This window comes from Chiloscyllium punctatum, chromosome 45, assembly GCF_047496795.1.
Source record: "Chiloscyllium punctatum isolate Juve2018m chromosome 45, sChiPun1.3, whole genome shotgun sequence".
In the NCBI taxonomy this organism is placed as follows: Eukaryota; Metazoa; Chordata; class Chondrichthyes; order Orectolobiformes; family Hemiscylliidae; genus Chiloscyllium; species Chiloscyllium punctatum.
Window position 1 is genome coordinate 14,428,923 of NC_092783.1, and position 20,898 is coordinate 14,449,820.

At 41.9% G+C, this 20,898-nt stretch overlaps 1 protein-coding gene across 2 annotated transcripts in view; it reads right to left on the reverse strand.

Annotated features, from left to right (window-relative positions):
• Window positions 1-20,898, reverse strand: part of pacsin1b (protein kinase C and casein kinase substrate in neurons 1b) — a 343,930-nt gene that overhangs the window by 310,212 nt on the left and 12,820 nt on the right. Inside the window, exon 1 of one of the 2 annotated variants that reach the window (XM_072563327.1) lies at window positions 4,148-4,232. The exons of the other annotated variant lie outside the window; for it this stretch is intronic. The gene's annotated coding sequence lies outside the window, so the exon portion shown is untranslated. Of the gene's footprint in view, window positions 1-4,147; window positions 4,233-20,898 lie in introns of those variants that run through there. 2 annotated transcript variants of the gene reach the window in all.

Sequence of the window (20,898 nt, forward strand, 5' to 3'; positions counted from 1 at the left end):
ACCAGACACCGAGGACCCAACACCCTTCCCCTGGTCCAGACACCTGGGACCCAACACCCTGCCCCTGGACCAGACACCTGGGACCCAACACCCTGTGACTGGACCACAAACCTGGGACCCAACACCCTGTGACTGGACCAGACACCGAGGACCCAACACCCTGCCCCTGGACCAGACACCTGGGACCCAACACCCTGTGACTGGACCAGACACCGAGGACCCAACACCCTGCCCCTGGACCAGACACCTGGGGCCCAACACCCTGTGACTGGACCAGACACCGAGGACCCAACACCCTGCCCCTGGACAAGACACCTGGGGCACAACACCCTGTCCTGGACCAGACACCTGAGGCCCAACACCCTGTCCTGGACCAGACACCTGGGGCCCAACACCCTGTCCTGGACCAGACACCTGGGGCCCAACACCCTGCCCCTGGACCAGACACCTGGGGCCCAACACCCTGCCCCTGGACCAGACACCTGGGGCCCAACACCCTGCCCCTGGACCAGACACCTGGGGCCCAACACCCTGCCCCTGGACCAGACACCTGGGGCCCAACACCCTGCCCCTGGACCAGACACCTGGGGCCCAACACCCTGCCCCTGGACCAGACACCTGGGGCACAACACCCTGTCCTGGACCAGACACCGAGCACCCAACACCCTGCCCCTGGACCAGACACCTGGGACCCAACACCCTGCCCCTGGACCAGACACCTGGGGCCCAACACCCTGCCCCTGGACCAGACACTTGGGGCCCAACACCCTGCCCCTGGACCAGACACTTGGGGCCCAACACCCTGCCCCTGGACAAGACACCTGGGGCACAACACCCTGTCCTGGACCAGACACCTGGGGCCCAACACCCTGTCCTGGACCAGACACCTGGGGCCCAACACCCTGTCCTGGACCAGACACCTGGGGCCCAACACTCTGCCCCTGGACCAGACACCGAGGACCCAACACCCTGCCCCTGGACCAGACACCGAGGACCCAACACCTTGCCCCTGGACTAGACACCTGAGGCCCAACACCCTGCCCCTGGACCAGACACCGAGGACCCAACACCATGCCCCTGGACCAGACACCGAGGACCCAACACCTTGCCCCTGGACTAGACACCTGAGGCCCAACACCCTGCCCCTGGACCAGAGATTTGGGACCCAACACCCTGCCCCTGGATCAGACACCTGGGGCCCAATAGCCTGCCCTAGCCAAGACGCTCAGGGCCCAACACCCTACCCCAGAACCGGGATCCCCTAATCAGGACCAACACCTTGCCCCTGAATCAAGATCTCTCACCCGAGTCCCAACACCATTCCCCAGAACCAGTATTCCCGACCCAGGACCCAACACCCTGATCTGGAACCAGCATTCCCCACCCAGGACCAAAACCTTGCTCCGGAACCAGGATCCCCCACCCAGGACCCAACATCCTGCCATGAAACCAGAAACAATGCGATGCACTGGAACTGACCCCCCGAATATACCCTGTCACCAAACCCAATCCCTACTCCACTGCCATTGGAGCCATCCACTTGTTGGACGTGACTCAAATGACCCCCAAACACCCGCTTGCTGCTACCGCTGGACCTGACCCCAAAAAACATACCCACCTCATCAGTCACCGTAAGGCTCATTTCCCCACCCCATAAACCTGCTGTCACACCTGACTTGACACTCCTGCCACAGACCTGACTATCCATACCTTCCCGGCCAAACCGGGCCAGATTAGACCCCACCTGACTCACGTCCCCCAAGCCGGTTTGTCAGATCTAATATCCCAGACCAGATACTCAAGAATAGCATTTTAAACAAGAAAGTAAGCTTTTCCCACTCTCGATGGTTCAGTGGGTAAATCAGATGCATTTAAAGAAGGTCATCTGTTCAGTTGTTAATCCATAATAATTTCAGTTAAACTGATGATGTGATTCTCCATTTGTCTCAGTGCCCAATTTAAGGAGAAATGAGAAAACAAAAATCAACCAGAATTTGTGTTTTGATTGCTAACCTTTTGGAATTAGCTAAGGGCAGGATAATGCAACAAAAATAACTGTCAGGCTTTCTGTGTCATTGTTACAATTATTTTTGAAATGTTGTTTATGATAATGCATTTCTATGTCCATCTTTAAAACTAAATTATTTAAAAAGAAGACAGCTTTGCTAGGCAGTTGACTTTATGAACATTTTTACCCTCTCTTCCCAGTTGTATTGTATTTCATTTCTATTTAAGGTGCCTTGGTGGTCTTAGTGTCTAAAATACGAGATTTTTTTCCACTCTCCACTAAGATCCCAGCAAAAGGTTCCCACCCACTAAGAGATATGTAAGAACAATCTGAGGTAATTAGCAGTAGATACTTCCACCTGTAGTTGGTTTAGTTTTCCATCACAAATAATACACTGCAAGCTTCCAGATCTCTAAGGGAATCTGAAAGAGGTAAGCCCTTATACAACTAATGGTAAGGTTCTAGGGAGTGTTGCTGAACAAAGAGACCTTGGAGTGCAGGTTCATAGCTCCTTGAGAGTGGAGTCGCAGGTAGATAGGATAGTGAAGGAGGATTTTGGTATGCTTTCCTTTATTGGACAGAGTATTGAGTACAGGAGTTGGGAAGTCATGTTGCGGCTGTACAGGACATTGGTTAGGCCACTGTTGGAATATTGCATGCAAGTCTGGTCTCCTTCCTATCGGAAAGATGTTGTGAAACTTGAAAGGGTTCAGAAAAGATTTACAAGGATGTTGCCAGGGTTGGAGGATCTGAGCTACAGGGAGAGGCTGAACAGGTTGGGGCTGTTTTCCCTGGAGCGTTGGAGGCTGAGGGGAGACCTTATAGAGGTTTACAAAATTATGAGGGGCATGGATAGGATAAATAGACAAAGTCGGGGAATCCAGAACTAGAGGGCATAGGTTTAGGGTGAGAGGGGAAAGATATAAAAGAGACCTAAGGGACAACCTTTTCATGCAGAGGATGGTACGTGTGTGGAATGAGCTGCCAGTGGAAGTGGTGGAGGCTGGTACAATTGCAACATTTAAGAGGCATTTGGATGGGTATATGAATAGGAAGGGTTTGGAGGGATATGGGCCAGGTGCTGGCAGGTGGGACTAGATTGGGTTGGGATATCTGGTCGGCATGGACGGGTTGTACCAAAGGGTCTGTTTCCATGCTGTACATCCCTATGACTCTATGACCTGCTCTTGTACCCCTCCTGAACATCAAGCTCTGAAATCTTCTTGTCAGCTGCCCACAAATTAGCAGAAATCAGGAGCAAACACAACAAATAGAAACAGTGAGACTCACAGAAGTTTGAAAGCTGTATGCTGTGCCACAAAACGTTACACAAATTTTCGGATATGTAGAGACACTCTTATCGAAACCAACACCATAGTGGTGCGACTATGAGATTTTTCCATCACAAGTAATATGTTGCATGCTTCCAGGTTTCTAAGGGAATCTGAAAGAGGTAAGCCATCTGCTCTTGTACCCTTTCTGAACATCAAGCTCTGGAATCATTAGTAAAAAGTGCAAGTATAACTTTTATATTGCTCATTTAGAGCTTATTGTCCAGGTAATGTCTGAGGTGGGAGAGGGAGAACAAAGAGGAAAGAAGATAATCAGTAGAATTAAATATCCAATGTACAGTCCCTCAAACAGAATGGTACAAGACTCAGTTTAACCACTTAATGAAATCAAACTAAAATACAAACACTAGAGCTAGAATCTTTAGTTACCCACTGCAGAGGAACTCATCTGTTAACTGGTTCAAGCAAGCAAAAGAGCAGTCATACATTTAGAAAGTACTTATCAGACTTCATAGGAGATTATGTGAGACTGGATGGCAGGATCAAAGAAACTACAGTAATTGCAATTGCTATAAATTCAGCTTCCAATTAAGAAAATATGTTTCAAGGATAGTGTGAAGATTTTTCTGTGACCTTATTTAAGTGGTTACTCCAGGCATGTTATAAGAACTGGTGATCTGACGGAATTTAGTTTTGAATGTTTTTAGTATTTATCCAAGGAGTTTTTCTGTGTTTCTGCAGATATATAACAACTACACAAAGCAGAGCTGGATTAGAGAACTGTTCAAGAAACAGACAACACCAGCTCTTCGTATTTCCACTTACAGAGGATCAGGACAGAACTTACACATCATGCTGACTCCAATCCATGTCCCTAGACCAGGGGTGACTACTTCTCCAGTGAAGTTCTCAACATGAATTCTGTCATAAAGACAGACTCTCTGCGTCTGCTGAAAAGGAAGCTGAATCAGCATCGCAGAATGTTACACATTTCAGCAGCATAAAACATTAAATACCCAGCTTCAGACAGCAGAACTGCCCTGAAGACTTCTTCAACACTTTAAACAAGAGTTTGACTTGACCAAGATCTCCACTAAGTGAGCGACAGTGGCTTCACAGAAGAAGAAATTGCCATTAGTGGGTTCTCTCCTTCTAACCAACTATCTATCAGGGTCTTCTACCTCTTCCTTATCTCTCCTGGCAGTTCCAGATGTCAGAAGTAATAGTGGCTCAAGAAAGGGAAATTAAGAAAATTTCCTGTTATTACTTCTCTCCCATTATTCATGTAACTACCATCTTCCCTAACATAAGGAGGTAAGAATACTAAGTTAGGGTGAGAATGTAGCAATGGGCCTTACAGATATTTTTAATCAACCTTACCATACAGGTAAGACCTGAACCTGGACCAGGATCTTCTGGCTAGAGGTAGGGTTCTACCACTGTGTCACAAGAGCACTTTAAGATGTTAGACTAGATATTTTCTGATCACGTTCAGAAGGTTATTACTCACCTCTGCAGCAAGTGCAACATGAACTCAGGCCTCCTGGTCCACCACCATGTCAGAAGATCCCTTTATCGGGCCTTACATTCTGATTAAGCACCATTAAATTGCCTATAGTGGAGGAAAATCCCATCCACAACATCAAGTTAATAGCTTTGAGTTAATTGGCAGAAATCTTTTTTTTTGTTCCACAAAATTTGACATTTCTTGCAGTATTATCAACCAGTTAAAGTTTAATAGAATATTGTTTCTTTGATTTTGTACAGAGATGCTTACAATATTTCGAATGATTGTTAGTCCTTTTTTTAACTGACAATTTTAAAATCCAGGCTTTTTTCCCCAGATGCTCCTCACATTTTATTTTCACAACTACTGCACTTTAGTAGCTCCTTTTATATAATAAATTGTCCTGGCACTTTACTGGAGCATTATCAATCAAGTTTGTTACAAATTCATATAAAGAGACATTAGGGCAGGTGGCTAAAGGTTTATTTATATATGTGGTTTTTATGGGTTTTTTAAAATCTAAAATGGACCGCAAAAACCCAAAGCAATTCAGAAAAATATCTGTTGAATTCAACAGTCAATAAAACAAGTAATGAGCTAATTCAAAATGGGAGAGCTGAGTGAAGTGAAAAGCCACCATTATTTACACATTCCATTGCCTCAGTGTCAGTTTCAAAAGTGCAAAAGTTATAGCTCATTACAAGAGCAGGAGGACTTTGCACAATTATTAATGTAATGCTTCACTGAATCAAGTTCAAGGTAACCTACTTGTATGCCACAGTTACTTGCTTGAAACATGTTTATCCACGTACTCCTCTATTAGTGTTATAAGTATTTTTATTAACAAAATAACCTGTAATTAAAAGAGGAAGGAAATTTTAAATATCTGAACATGGAGGGAAGAACAGTAACAAATAGTGTTTGATGATTAAAAGTGTAGTTTATTTTTAAATCTTCATTTACTTGCACTGTATATTAACCATTAATAGTGGAGGAGGGGGAGAATCAATGTAGGATATACCCCAGTCCCAATTCCACAGGCGTATGTCTGAACTCAGATTGTCTGACAATTCTCCTGAGAAAGATCATTCGCTACAAACTGAGTCCTGAGATACAGATTCATGCTGTTCATGATACCATCATGCTGGTAGAGTTCATATTTCTTCCCTATGAATTGGTACATTTAGGCATTAAAGAGAGGGGGGGGGAGAAAAATAACAGCCTGTACTGGTGTTTTTGGGGGGCAGGGTGAGGTGGATGTCTCTGTGAATTAGCCAGGCTAGGAAGATTAGTGACACTGTAACCATGACAATTGTACAAGCAATTAAGATAACTATCAGATTTAGAAACAGAAATGAGGGAACATTTCTCTCATCAAGTGAATAGACAGAAAACCAGCTAAACATATTCATAAATGGAGAGAGATTGGAAACATCAGTCAAACTGGTTTCAACTCTAAGCCATGCACTCAGTAATGTCTATGACTAGATCCGCCTCTCATCAGATCTAACTCAGCAAATATTCTTTAAATTCTGCAGGTGATCGATTTTCAGTTCAATCAATTGTCAACCATCATTGTTTTTACATTTTATCTTTCTGTGGTGAATGCATTACCAAAACAAACTACTAATCACTGCAATAAAACTGTGATTTGTGGCCAGTAAGTCTTGTATCTTTTGCAGTAAATTAGCCCCTTTTGTTTTCTGTGTTGTGCATGATATTTTTCTACTGCTGTTCTGCGCCGGTGACTCATACCTGAAATGTTGCAACAGTTTCAATGCAGAGTCATACACTTTCTCTTCAGGGATTTGGGAAGGAAAGCAATAATTAACATGATGTGTCAGAAAGATTGATCTATCAATTTAAAAATGAATGAATGTACCTTCTGTACTTGCTTATTAATGGCTTAATTATGACAAATGAAAGGATGGCATGCTGTATAGGCCTAGAACAGCAGATCAGAATTAATAATCACAGTAAATTATTTTAAGGGAAGAAAATAAAACCACAACACAACCTCTGAAAAATGATAGAGATAATTTCAGCAGGGTTTAAGCTGCTTTGATTCAAAGTTTTGAATGCTGAAGTGCATCAGGTTTTGTTTAGCTAAATATTGACTATTTTCTTCTTCTGTTCTGATGATGTTGAATCTTGCTAATGACTATAGATCCACATTCAATGCAAGACTTTTTATATTTCCCAAAATGTACAACCACCAAAAATAAATAAACTAATGGACCATTCAGCCCAGTTGCTGTTTGTGCAATCTTGCTGTGTACAAACTGTTGTGTTCAACAAGGTAACAATAATGACCACACTTCAAAAGTAATTAATTGGATATGAATCATTTTGGAATGGCCTGAAGGTGTGAGAAGTTTTTAATCCATTTATTTTCTTAAATCTCCAGATGTAATTATTGGCATGATTAATTTTCCAGTTGACGATTGTGGTGTGATTGAAGCTGTAGCCTTGTTGGAAGTCTATCCTCTTTTCTTGCAAAGTTTTCTGGAGCCAATTGTGGAACCCCTATGTCACAGTTTACCAAGATCAATCAGCAGCATAGACTATGGGTCAAACTTTGAATCGTCTCTCTGGTTTAATTCAGTACCACACACCCCAACTACAGTGCAGTCATCAGTACAGCTCTAAAGAGGCCCTACTGAATATAAAAATATTGGATATTGTTCCTTTTAACAATAATCATAAATTGCATTTAAATATCTTCTTCTTAAAGCTATTTTTACATTTTTCATTTACTTTGTATTCTGCATCCCTCTTTCTGATTCAGGAATGATTTGAACACTGATGATGACTGTCTGCCAATATAGTCTCTTTTCAGAAAGTATATGCAAAGAAATAATATTGAAATTATCATACTTTAGGAAACAGTCTTTGCAAATTTCTGATGTAGTCAAAATTTCGTCTCTTGTACTGCTCCTGGGAGTCGGGAAGAAAGACAGATGAGTGAACTTAATTGGGCAGGAGGTCAAAATTCTGAAGCCCGACAGCAGAATCAAGATGTGCAACTTAGCCCCCAGAACTTTAAAAATGAGTCGAGCTTCATAATGGCAAATCGGGAAGACCTTATGCATACACTTGCATCTCAGGAATACTCATTAAAAATCCAATTCACAGAATTAAATTCCACTTCCCAGGTAAGTTCCCCACAAATATGCAATATTTACTTTCCAATCTTGATTGCGTATAAAAGACAGACAGTTACTTTCCAGGCTTTGAAGGGAGTAAACACTGCTTTGACCTCACTATGGAAAGTTTATTTATGCCATGCATAAAGTTTATTCATATCTGGTGGCAGTGTATGAGTTACACAAGGCAGGGAAGATGACCAAGCTAAGGAGACTGGATTGTAATGGGTATGGGTCAAGGAGACATTGCAAGGATATCAGTCTGTCTGGGAAGGGAGAAGGCTCATGGTTCAACCACAGACATCCAGTCCAAGAGCCCAATGGGTGCACCTGTCAATACATGCATGCAGGCTTACAAGTGAGAAATGTTGATTGTGAATTATGTAAACATTTTCAACACTGTTACAGTCCTTGTAACTTTAAACATAACTATGCTCTTGACAAATATTCCATCTCCATCATATAGTCTCATATCTGCTGATTGTAACTTTTGATATTTCATCCACAGTATCTGGTCTGATAGGACAACTGATAGGACAACTCATATTTGCATCAAACTTAGAATGAATAGGACGTCCATTGACATAAACAAGTTCTTTGAATCCCAAATGGTCTAGTCCAGTTAGAATTTTATAGATTTCTATGAAACCTTACTTATCCCTGTAAACTTAATTGACTAAAATCCTAACTTGTCCAATCCCTCTTCAAATGTCAGTCCTACCATCCCAAGAATCAGTCTGGTAGACCTTAATTCCGGAGCCAGAATGTCTTTCCTCAGATAAGGAGACGAGAACTGCACAATATTATATGTATGGTCTCTACAAGGCCCTGTACACCTGCAGCAAGATGTCTCTACTCCTGTATTTGAATCCTCTTGCTACGAAGGTCAACAAGCTATTTGCCTTTTTCACCATATGCTGCACCTGGATGCTTACTCTCAGTGACTGTTTTTTTCCCAATCTATTGTTATCCAGATAATAATCTGCTTTCCTGTTTTTGTTACCAAAGTTAATAACCTCACATTTACCCACATTATACTTCATCTGCCATGCATTTGCCCATTCACTCAATTTGTCAAATCACACTGAAACATCTCTGCATTCACCTCACAGTTCTCCCTCCCACATAGCTTTGTGTGATCTGCAAAACTGGATATGTTACATTTAATTGCCTCATACAAATTACTAATATACATTGTGAATTGCTGGGGTCCATGCACTGATCCCTGCAGTATATTTTCTTTATTCATTCACAGGAATGATGGCATCGCTGGCCAAGCCAACATTTATTGCCCATCCTTAATTGCCAGAGGGCACTTAAGAGTCAACTACATTTCTGGGGTCTGAAATTACATGTAGGCCAGACCAGGTAAAAATGACAGTTTCTTTCCCTAAATTACATGAGTGAACCAGATGGCTTTTTCCAACAATCCACAATAGATTTGTGGTCATTATTAGACTTTTTTTAAATGAATTCAAATTCAATAAAAATTCAAATTCAAATTCCTCTATAGTCACAGGTGAGGTGCCGGAAAACTGGAAGTTGGCTAATATGGTGCCACAATTTAAGTAAGGTAGTAGGGACACTGTTTAAGAAGAGTGGTAAGGACAAGCCAGTTAATCATAGACCAGTGAGCCTGATGTCGGTGGTGGGCAAGTTGTTGGGGAGAATCCTGAGAGACAGGATGTACATGTATTTGGAAAGGCAAGGACTGATGAGGGATAGTCAACGTGGCTTTGTGCATGGGAAATCATGTCTCACAAACTTGATTGAGTTTTTCGAAGAAGTAACAAAGAGGATTGATGAGAGCTGAGCAGTAGATGTGGTCTATATGGACTTCAGTAAGGCATTTGATAAGGTTTCCCATGGGAGACTGGTTAGCGAGGTTAGATTTCACGGAATACAGGGAGCACTAACCATTTGGATACAGAACTGGCTCAAAGGTAGAAGACAGAGGGTGGTGGAGGAGGGTTGGTTTTCAGACTGGAGGCCTGTAACCAGTGGAGTGCCACAAGGACTGGTGCTGGGTCCTCTACTTTTGTCATTTATATAACTGATTTGGATGCGAGCATAAGAGGTTTAGTTAATAAGTTTGCAGATGACACCAAAATTGGAAGTGTAGTGGACAGCGAAGAAGGTTACCTCAGATTACAACAGGATCTTGATCAGATGGGCCAATGGGCTGAGGAGTGGCAGATGGAATTTAATTTAGATAAATGCGAGGTGCTGCATTTTGGGAAAGCAAATCTGAGCAGGACTTATACACTTAATGGTAAGATCCTAGGGAGCATTGCTAAACAAAGTGACCTTGGAATGTAGGCTCATAGCTCTTTGAAAGTGGAGCCACAGGTAGATAGGATAGTGAAGAAGGTGTTTTGTATGCTTTCGTTTACTGGTCAGAGTATTGGGTACAGGAGTTGGGAGGTCATGTTGCAACTGTACAAGAAATTGGTTAGGCCACTTTTGGAATGATGCGTGCAATTCTGGTCTCCTTCCTATTGGAAGGATGTTGTGAAACTTGAAAGGATTCAGAAAAGATTTACAAGTATGCTGCCAGGATTGGAGGATTTGAGCTATAGGGAGAGGTTGAATAGACTGGGGCTGTTTTCTCTGGAGCGTCGGCAGCTGAGGCATGACATTATGGAGGTTTATAAGATCATGAGGGGCATGGATAGGATAAATAGACAAAGTCTCTTCCCTGGGGTGGGGGAGTCCAGAACTAGAATACACAGGTTTAAGGTGAGAGCGGAAAGATATAAAAGAGACTGAAAGGACAACTTTTTCACACAGACGGTGGTGCATATATGGAATGAGATGCCAGAGAAAGTGGTGGAGGCTAGTACAATTGCAACATTTAAAAGGCATCTGGATGGGTATATAAATAGGAAAGGTTTGGAGGGATATCAGCCGGGTGCTGGCAGGTGGGACGAGATTGGGTTGGGTCTCTGATTGGCATGGACAAGTTGGACCAAAGGGTCTGATTCCGTGCTGTATATCTGTATGATTCTATGACTCCATGGGATGTAAATGATCATGCTCTGGGCATTTGTTGGCCTTTAATCCCATCAATTTCCTCAATGTCATTTCCTTACTGATACTGATTTCCCTCGGTTCCTCCATCTCACTACACACTCTGTTCCCTATCATTTTTGTAATGATATTTGTGTTCTTCTTTATGAAGACAGAACCAAAATATCTACTGAATTGGTGTGCCATCCCTTTGTCCTCATTATAACCTCTCCTGTATCTGATTGTAAGGACCTACTGTTATTATTTATTCTAAGGAAGACTGTCAAAACAGTTTTGAGCTCTTTATGTGTATAGCTTCTGCGTTTTATGCAGCTCTGTATGTATACACATATTCTGGAAGTGACCTACAGTCTTTGCATGTTGGATTCTTTTGTCATGGCTTGGCATTGCCTGTGCCTATGAGCCCTCACAGACTTATTTCATCTTTTAATTCTTCTTAATGTGGTTATGAATTCTTACTGTAAATGACTGTAAAGGCATTTTAAATTTGCATCATTTCAATACAGCTTGTAATACGTTCTTCACAAGCTTGCACATTCTTATAATTCTTACATTCATCAGTGTTGTTTTAAATATTGCTGTAAAATTTGCTATGTTCTGTATTACAGCAATGTTAAAATAATTTATTCATCTTCTCATCTTTTTAAATGTGCATCAGATTAATACTGTACAAAATCTTCCAATAAAACTTTAAATTCTACTAACTAACTGTTCAATAGTGTTTTAATGCTTCAAAGCTTTGAAATTTTCTTTTGTTCAAATTTGTGTCCTCCTTACTGCCCTTTTTAATGATCAAAATGGCGACTTTAACCTGTTTTAAGATTTTCCAGCATTCTAGAACCTAGATTGAATTTTTCCACTTTCCAATGGACTAAATGTACATTTTGTAATCTTTCACACTCCATAGCACTTAGAGTCATAGAGATGTACAGCATGGAAACTGGCCCTTCGGTCCAGACCTCTCCATGCCGACCAGATATCCCAATCTAGTCCCACTTGCCAGCACCCAGCCCATATCCCTTCAAACCCTTCCTATTCATACACCCATCCAAATGCCTCTTAAATGTTGCAATTGTACCAGCCTCCACCACTTCCTCTGGCAGCTCATTCCATACACGTACCACCCTCTGTATGAAAAAGTTGCCCCTTAGGTCTCTTTTATATCTTTCCCCTCTCACCCTAAACCTATGCCCTCTAGTTCTGGACTCCCCAACCCCAGGGGAAAGACTGTCTATTTACCCTATCCATGCCCCTCATAATTTTGTAAACCTCTATAAGATCATCCTCAGCCGCCAACGCTCCAGGGAAAACAGCCCCAGTCTGTTCAGCCTCTCCCGATAGCTCAAATCCTCTAACCCTGGCAAAATCCTTGTAAATCTCTTCTGAACCCTTTCAAGTTTCACAACATCTTACTGATAGGAAGGAGACCAGAATTGCATGCAATATTCCAACAATGGCCTAACCAATGTCCTGTACAGCCGCACATGACCTCCCAACTCCTGTACTCAATACTCTGACCAATAAACAAAAGCATACCAAACACCTTCTGCACTAATCTATCTACCTGCGACAACACTTTCAAGGAGCTATGAACCTGCACTCCAAGGTCTCTTTGTTCAGCAACACTCCCTTGGACCTTACCATTAAGTGTATACATCCTGCTAAGATTTGCTTTCCCAAAATGCAGCACCTCATATTTATCTGAATTCAACTCCATCTGCCACTTCTCTGCCCATTGGCCCATCTGGTCAAGATCCTGTTGTAACCTGAGGTAACCCTCTTCGCTGTCCACTACACCTCCAATTTTGGTATCATCTGCAATCTTACTAACTGTACCTCTTATGCTCACATCCAAATCATTTATGTAAATGACAAAACGTAGAGGACCCAGTACCAATCCTTGTGGCACTCCACTGGTCACAGGCCTCCAGTCTGAAAAACAACCCTCCACCACCACCCTCTGTCTTCTACCTTTGAGCCAGCTCTGTATCCAAATGGCTAGTTCTCCCTGTATTCCATGCTAATCAATCTCCCATGGGGAACCTTGTCAAACACCTTACTGAAATCCATAAAGATCATATCTACCTCTCTGCCCTCATCAATCCCCTTTGCTACTTCCTCAAAAAACTCAATCAAGTTTGTGAGACATGATTTCCTACGCACAAAGCCATGTTGACTATCTCTAATCAGTCCTTGCCTTTCCAAATATATGTATATCCTGTCCCTCAGGATTCTCTCCAACAACTTGCCCACCAACAATATCAGGCTCACTGGTCTATAGTTCCCTGGCTTGTCCTTACCACCTTTCTTAAACAGTGGCACCACGTGAGCCAACCTCCAGTCTTCCGGCACCTCACCTGTGATTATCGATGATACAAATATCTCAGCAAGAGGCCCAGCAATCACTTTGCTAGCTTTCCACAGAGTTCTAGGGTACACTTGATCAGGTCCTGGGTATTTATCCACCTTTATGCATTTCAAGACATCCAGCATTTCCTCCTCTGTAATTTGGACATTTTTCAAGGTGTCACCATCTATTCCCCTACAGTCTATATCTTCCATATCCTTTTACACAGTAAATGCCTTTTAGTATCTCCCCCATTTTCTGCGGCTCCACACAGAGGCCGCCTTGCTGATCTTTGAGGGGCCCAATTTTCTCCCTAGTTACCCTTTTGTCCTTAACGTATTTGTAAAAACCCTTTGGATTCTCCTTAATTCTATTTGCCAAAGCTATTTCATGTCCCCTTTTTGCCCTCCTGATTTCCCTCCTAAGTATACTCCTACTGCCTTTGTACTCTTCGAAGGATTCACTCAATCTATCCTGTCTATACCTTACAGATGCTTCCTTCTTTTTCTTAACCAAACCCTCAATTTCTTTAGTCATCCAGCATTCCCTATACCTACCAGCCTTTCTTTTCACCCTAAGCGGAGTATACTTTCCCTGGATTCTCGTTATCTCATTTCTGAAGGTTTCCCATTTTCCAGCCGTCCCTTCACCTGCGAACATCTGCCTCCAATCAGCTTTTGAAAGTTCTTGCCTAATACCGTCAAAATTGGCCTTTCTCCAATTTAGAACTTCAACTTTTAGATCTGGTCTATCCTTTTCCATCACTATTTTAAATCTAATAGAATTATGGTCGCTGGCCCCAATGTGCTCTCCCACTGACACCTCAGTCACCTGCCCAGCCTTATTTCCCAAGAGGAGGTCAAGTTTTGCACTTTCTCTAGTAGGTACATCCACATACTGAATCAGAAAATTGTCTTGAACACACTTAACAAATTCCTCTCCATCTAAACCCTTAACACTATGGCAATCCTAGTCGATGTTTGGAAAGTTAAAATCCCCTGTCATAATCACCCTATTATTCTTACAGATAGCTGAGAACTTCTTATAAATTCGTTTCTCAATTTCCTTCTGACTATTAGGAGATCTGTAATACAATCCCAATAAGGTGATCATCCCTTTCTTATTTCTCAGTTCTACCCAATTAACTTCCCTGTATGTATTTCCAGGAATATCCTCCCTCAGCACAGCTGTAATGCTATCCCTTATCAAAAACGCCACCCCCCCTCCTCTCTTGCCTCCCTTTCTATCCTTCCTGTAACATTTGTATCCTGGAACATTAAGCTGCCAGTCCTGCCCATCCCTGAGCCATGTTTCTGTAATTGCTATGATATCCCAGTCCCACGCTTCTAACCATGCCCTGAGTCCATCTGCCTTCCCTGTTTGGCCCCTTGCATTGAAATAAGTACAGTTTAATTTATTAGTCCTACCTTGTCCCTGACTGCCCTGTCTGTTTGACTTGCTTCTGTTCTCAATTGTATCAGTCTCAGATTGATGTTTCCTCACTATCTACCTGCGTCCCAGCCTCCACCTTACTAGTTTAAATCCTCCCGAGCAGCTCTAGTAAATTTTCCTGCCAGTATATTAGTCCCCTTCCAATTTACGTGCAATCCGTCCTTCTTGTACAGCTCACTTCTACCCCAAAAGAGATTCCAATGATCCAAGAACGTGAATCCTTCTTCCATAAACCAGATCCTCAGCCATCATTCATCTGCTGTATCTGTCTATTCCTGCCCTCACTAGCTCATAGCACCGGGAGTAATCCAGATATTACTACTCTCGAGGACCTCCTTTTTAAATTCCTGCCTAACTCTCTGTAATTTCCCTTCAGAATCTCAACCTTTCCCCTTCCTATGTCATTGGTTCCAATGTGGACAATTACCTCTTGCTGGCCCCTCTCCCCCGTGAGAACATTCTGCACCCTCTGAGACATCCTTGATCCTGGCACCAGGGAAGCAACACACCATTCTGCATTTTTGCTGCTGACCACAGAAACATTTGTCTCTCCTTGGACTAGAGAATCCCCTGACAAAAATTGATCTCTTGGAACCCGACGTTCCCCTTGTTGCATTAGAGCTAGTCTCAATACCAGAAACCTGGCTGTTTGTGCTAAGTTCCCCTCAGAATCCATCCCCCCCTCCATTTTCCAAAACAGCATACTTGTTTGAAATGGGTATAGCCACAAAAGACTCATGCACTAGCTATCTACCTCTCTTACCTTTCTTGGAGTTAACCCATCTATGTGACTGTACCTGAGACTTTCCCCCATTCCCATAACTGCCATCTATCACATACTGTTGTTGTTACAAATTCCTCATTGCTTCTAACTATCTCTTCAACTGATCCATTCGTCCTGGTAAGATTCGCAACCAACAGCATTTGTGGCAGATATAATCCACTGTAATCCTTAAACTCTCTTTAAACTCCCACATCTGACAAGAATCACATTTCACTCTACTAAAGGCCATTTTTGCTTCTTCACAATCTACAGACCCAGAAAATAACACCATCTTATTCCTCTACAAACACTGCCCCAGGTTAAATTAATAGTTATGGCTTATATTTTAAGTTTAATCAAGAGACAATTCTCCAAAAACATATAATCAAGAAAGAACCCATCCTACTCACTACTGCAGCCTTTCTGTAGGTCACACTTAAAACAACAATACACTTACCTGCTTCTGTGCTGTGAACTTCACCCAACAGTTCCTCCAAGATCAATTGTGAATTGTTACTTTTCCCAGATGCACTCCAATGTCCAGCGATCCATGAATTCAAACAGCAAAGGCAGCATCAGTTTCTTTCTTTTTATCTCTCCTGCACTGACCTCACCATGTGCTTCCTTTGTCTGTTCTTCTCCCTTTTAAAACCGCTGTTGTTTTGACTTTTTTTTCCAAAGTTCCAAAACAATGCAACAGCATATAAAACAGTAATTGCTGCTCCTGGAACTTGAGGAAATCACCTCCAGCACCTAAAATACCTCAAAAAAGGAGCAGCTGTTACAGCCAGAAAATTTTCCCATCCTCCATCTTGGATTACCCAGAATCCTTTTCCTTCTACATAACTTTCTAAATAAACTTCTGGCTATGGTCTTTATAAATTTTCCTGCTGAAATCACAGCTTAATTACTGAGTCCCAGTCCTATTAATTCTTATACTTTTAATTTTTCTTCTGCTTCACTTTTTGCCAAAATATCACTAAATTTGCTCTTCTCCATCTGAAATAAATTCCACAGTCTCCTATGAATTATTTTTCTGGTCACTTCACTGCTCCTCGCAGCTATACAATTGGAGCCCATTCGTAATGGTGGTATTGTTCATTTTTGTGAGATGAGCATTTTTTTCACTCCCTTATCTTCCCTTTCAGGGTTTTGTGCCATTTTCCTACAGTTTTTTAATTCCCTTTTCATCGGCATTGTTTCCATGCTCCATAGACAGCTTACTTCATTATAGCTTCTGTCTATTTGTCACTGTGGTTAGCTTTATCTCTTGCCCTAGGTCACACTGTTGTCCCTGCACTTTCTGATTTTCGCAAGGTTATAGTTAATTATTAGTGAGTTTTCATGTTTCAACTGCTGACTATCTATGACTTTTTTTTAAAAGGTATTGCTCTTAAGCTGGTGAACTAACTTTTCTTCTGAACAGTTTTTCTCCTTTCTTTAGCATAAAATGATATGTTTGCCCACTGATGATCACCATGTCATATGGTTTTGTAAAATAGAATTCTAAGCCTAACAACTGCTCATTATGTTGTATTTTCAGGTACCACCACCACCATCATGTGGTATTGCTATCTGGCTAGTTCCCCAACTCCAATCGTCCTTTCTCTATGCTGAGTCTGGGGCTTGACTAATTTTCAGTAGTAAAGGACAGAGGTGTGTTTAAACAGAAGAGTCACTTGTCTTATACAACAAGATAGCAATGATAGCAATATTTACTGTATGCAATAATTATTCAGCACCATTACCAATGTCTCTCAGGAGCTGTACATGATGCATCTGTTCCCTTTAGGTACTTATGCAGAGCTAAACCGTTTAAACGACTGAGAGACATCAGGAGATGCAGTGCAGCTCAGTGTAACACGAAGGTAGTTTTGCTGAAATTAAAAACTGTTCACAGTTCACTTCCACATTACTTAAATCCCTGCGAGCCTACTTCCCAAATAGTACAATATCCTTATAATTGGCTGAACAGGTAACATGCATCAACCAAACTGACCAACAATAAAATATTTAAAGGATTAATATTGAGTAACTGTTAGATTTTCTGTCATAAATTCATTTAATTATAAGTTTTGGTACAGCTTCAGAGTTATAATGAAAATAAATTGATACTTTTGTATTAATATTAGTGAGAAACACCTGACAGGAGGTTATTTTTTTTCCTGTTATTTTGGAACAATTCACTCTAGTCTGAAATTTTAAGTACAATCAGCACAATCTCCTTCCATCATTATAGACCAGCTCTCTGTTGCTTTGTACTATCAGGACTTCACAACTGACCTTCTGTCTACATCTCGGATACCCCTACAAGCGTGTTTTACCTCCTGTCTTTAGAAAATGACCTATCCTGCATAGTCCAGCGTCCTCCCTTGGTCTCCTCAAGCAATCCTAGGTCTGCCATAACTGGGTCAGCCCTGTTCCAATCCGCTTGCACTACCATCATCAAATTTTAACACATCAATGCCTCTCCTTACATGGTCCAACAAAGCTCCTCATGAAAGATAAGCAGTTCAAATTCACCAGGAAGACTTCTTCAACTGCTGCACATCACCATCACCCAGTTGTCTATCTGAAGGCACATCTTTCTCATATGCTGGCAAAATAGTGTTTCAGTGAGCATGCAAAGAGATGCTGCTGAATTAAAAATGGGTTTTCTGTGGCTTGCTATTCGGAAGCTTGTTCCTCTTTCAAACCAACACCAGCTTAATTCTCTACTTGCATTATCCCACACAATGAAATGCACCAATCTAAGTAATTTCCTGCTGCCTGCTAAAGCACAAGATTCTGGCCTAGTTTCTTCTAGCATTCCCTGATCTGGATGAGTGAAAGCATAAACTCAGTTTAGTCATCCATTGATGATAATGGTCAGTAGCTCTTTAGCCTCATTCAATTCAAATACCCTCCTTTTGTTGTACTTTTCCCACCCAAATAGCTCAGAGAGATTACGAATGTGGAGAATTGAGTAATCCACATGCTACATCATGCTGAATTAGTCTAAAAAGTTCAATTTTTTACATAATTTCAATGTATTGTGCATGACTGGTGCAGTTACAAGGTTGACTCATTATAATAATTCCATTAGATGTTCCTGTACTTCTTTCAACACAAAACTGCAGGATTTAGTTCATATAATCAAGTTGTTACTGCTATCTCAGTATCATTAAAACGTAGAGCACATTCAGAGGCACAGTTCAAAGCAAGTGTCATTTAAATTAATCTCATGCCAAACAAGAAGGCTGCATAATCTGAAATTGGATTTTCAGAAAAAAAACATATTTTAGATAATTACCTTCACGTGAAGAGATCTTTGCTTTGCCTCTGGTGAAAACATTAAACAGCCAGTATAAGCTGATGGGAAGTCTATCCAATCCCTACTTCACACGTCCTATCCATTTCCACAGTCAAAATGTTAGTACAATGCTACCAGTCAACATCAGTTAGGATATCACTTCACCCATTCACAAAAATTACAAAGAGCTGCATTGTATAAAAAAAATTAGTCAGTTACTTAAACACCTCGCTGTTACACCAAATTACAAACTACCTGTAAATTAAATAATAGTCATCAGTATTGATTTAGCACTTTGATTGGCCAAAACTTTTCAGCCAGAACATGTATTGTAATTCAGACGGACATCCCATCAATTGCTTTAAAATCATAAGACTATAATACTTCAAGATAGCTTTTGAGGCAGGATCTAAAGAGGAACTGCATTTTCACCTTCATTCAACAGACACAATTAATGGAACTTTGGATGTAACTACAATACTTGTAGTTGTAGATGTAAATACAATAGCTACAGGACAAGGTTGTAATTCTGTACTGTGCCAGATTGTGATTATAATTGCAGGACTACATGACTGAGAAAGAAAACATTCTGGGTTTTTCAACTTTCTAAAATATAAAATTCTTCCCCATAGTTTTGTCATGCTAGACAATAGGAACGCAATATGAATGTCCTTTTATCCTGGATTGTTAAAAAGGCTGTGATGAGAAATGTTTTCTCTGTGGTCTAGTTGCAAGAGCTTTTACAAGGATATAAGAAGGACAGCAGCTAAACTGAATGTTGCTCCATGACAGACAGAGAAAGGATGTCTCGCTCCCAGATTAACTCACCACTTCACTGGATATCTGCTGAAAATAGCCTTTCACCTTTCACCTGCAGAATCTTTAAAAGTCTATGTATACTTGGACAAATGCTGTCAGTCATTTTGGTCAGCCATAGTAAACAGAGGGTAAACAGAGGCCTTCCCTCCAACCCTATCACTTTTTCAGCAGGGACATGCAGGATATTCTGCATGGGTGGTAGGACATGAAACTTCCCTTCCCCAGAACAACTGTAGAAGCCAAGACACCAGGTAACAAAGCCTGGTCCAAGTTTGCCATTTGGGTCAGTGTGCACTCAGCCGTCTGCAGGAATGCCGTGCACTATAAGAAGATCAATATCCTTCTCTGCCATCATCTCCTGTTCAATACCTCACATGCACTCTATCTCTGCTACTCTACCCACCTCCCACCAAGGCCCAAGCTATACTACTCTCACTATTAATTGCAATATCTTCTTTTACTCACTCTCACCCAGCCCAAGTCCTGAAACCATTAACCCTGCAAGTCATCTACATTGCTTACTCATACGTTCAGGATTCATCCTCACTTACATCAAAAGTAAGTTCTTTGCCACCCTCTTTCACTTTCCTTAATATTTGCCTCTTTCTCATTCCAAGAGAAAAGCAGCTCCAATAGGACAGAAAAAGTCAAGACAGGTGATGGGCCTTGTGAGGAGGGCAGCCTAACTGACTGGATCAAGTGGCTAACCGACCACGTGCTACACCTTGTAGAGTAGCAGTAGATCCCCTTGGTGTACTGTGCCAGGCACCTCTGAGCTAAGGCAATCACTCTTGACTTGAGTGCTGACAACCATGACAGGCTTCCTGCCTGGCTGAATGCACTTAAATGGCAAGGAAAGACTGAAGTATTATGAGCGTGCCAGCTGTACTGAGGGTGCAAAGTGCACTAAGTCAATGCAATGCAGGAATGCTGCGAGTAGGCTCAAAGCGAACGAGTGCTATGACAGTGAGTGAAGAATCTGGAGATATAGCCTGGTCCAGTCCATGAGCTGGGTGCATGTCCCTGAGCACAGTGTCCTTTCAGCTGCATGACAATGACAGTTGGCAGTGCAGCCTGAAGTGTAGCATTGAAGTGCAAAGCATCTTGTAAGACGATCAAGAGATGTGTCATGAGGGTTCTTAAATGCTAGCACATGTTGGATGCAAAAGTCTGTGGATGTGGGATGCACATGGAGCACGCCCCCAAGATGTTGGTGCCTGGTGTCCAACAAGGAGGCCCTTT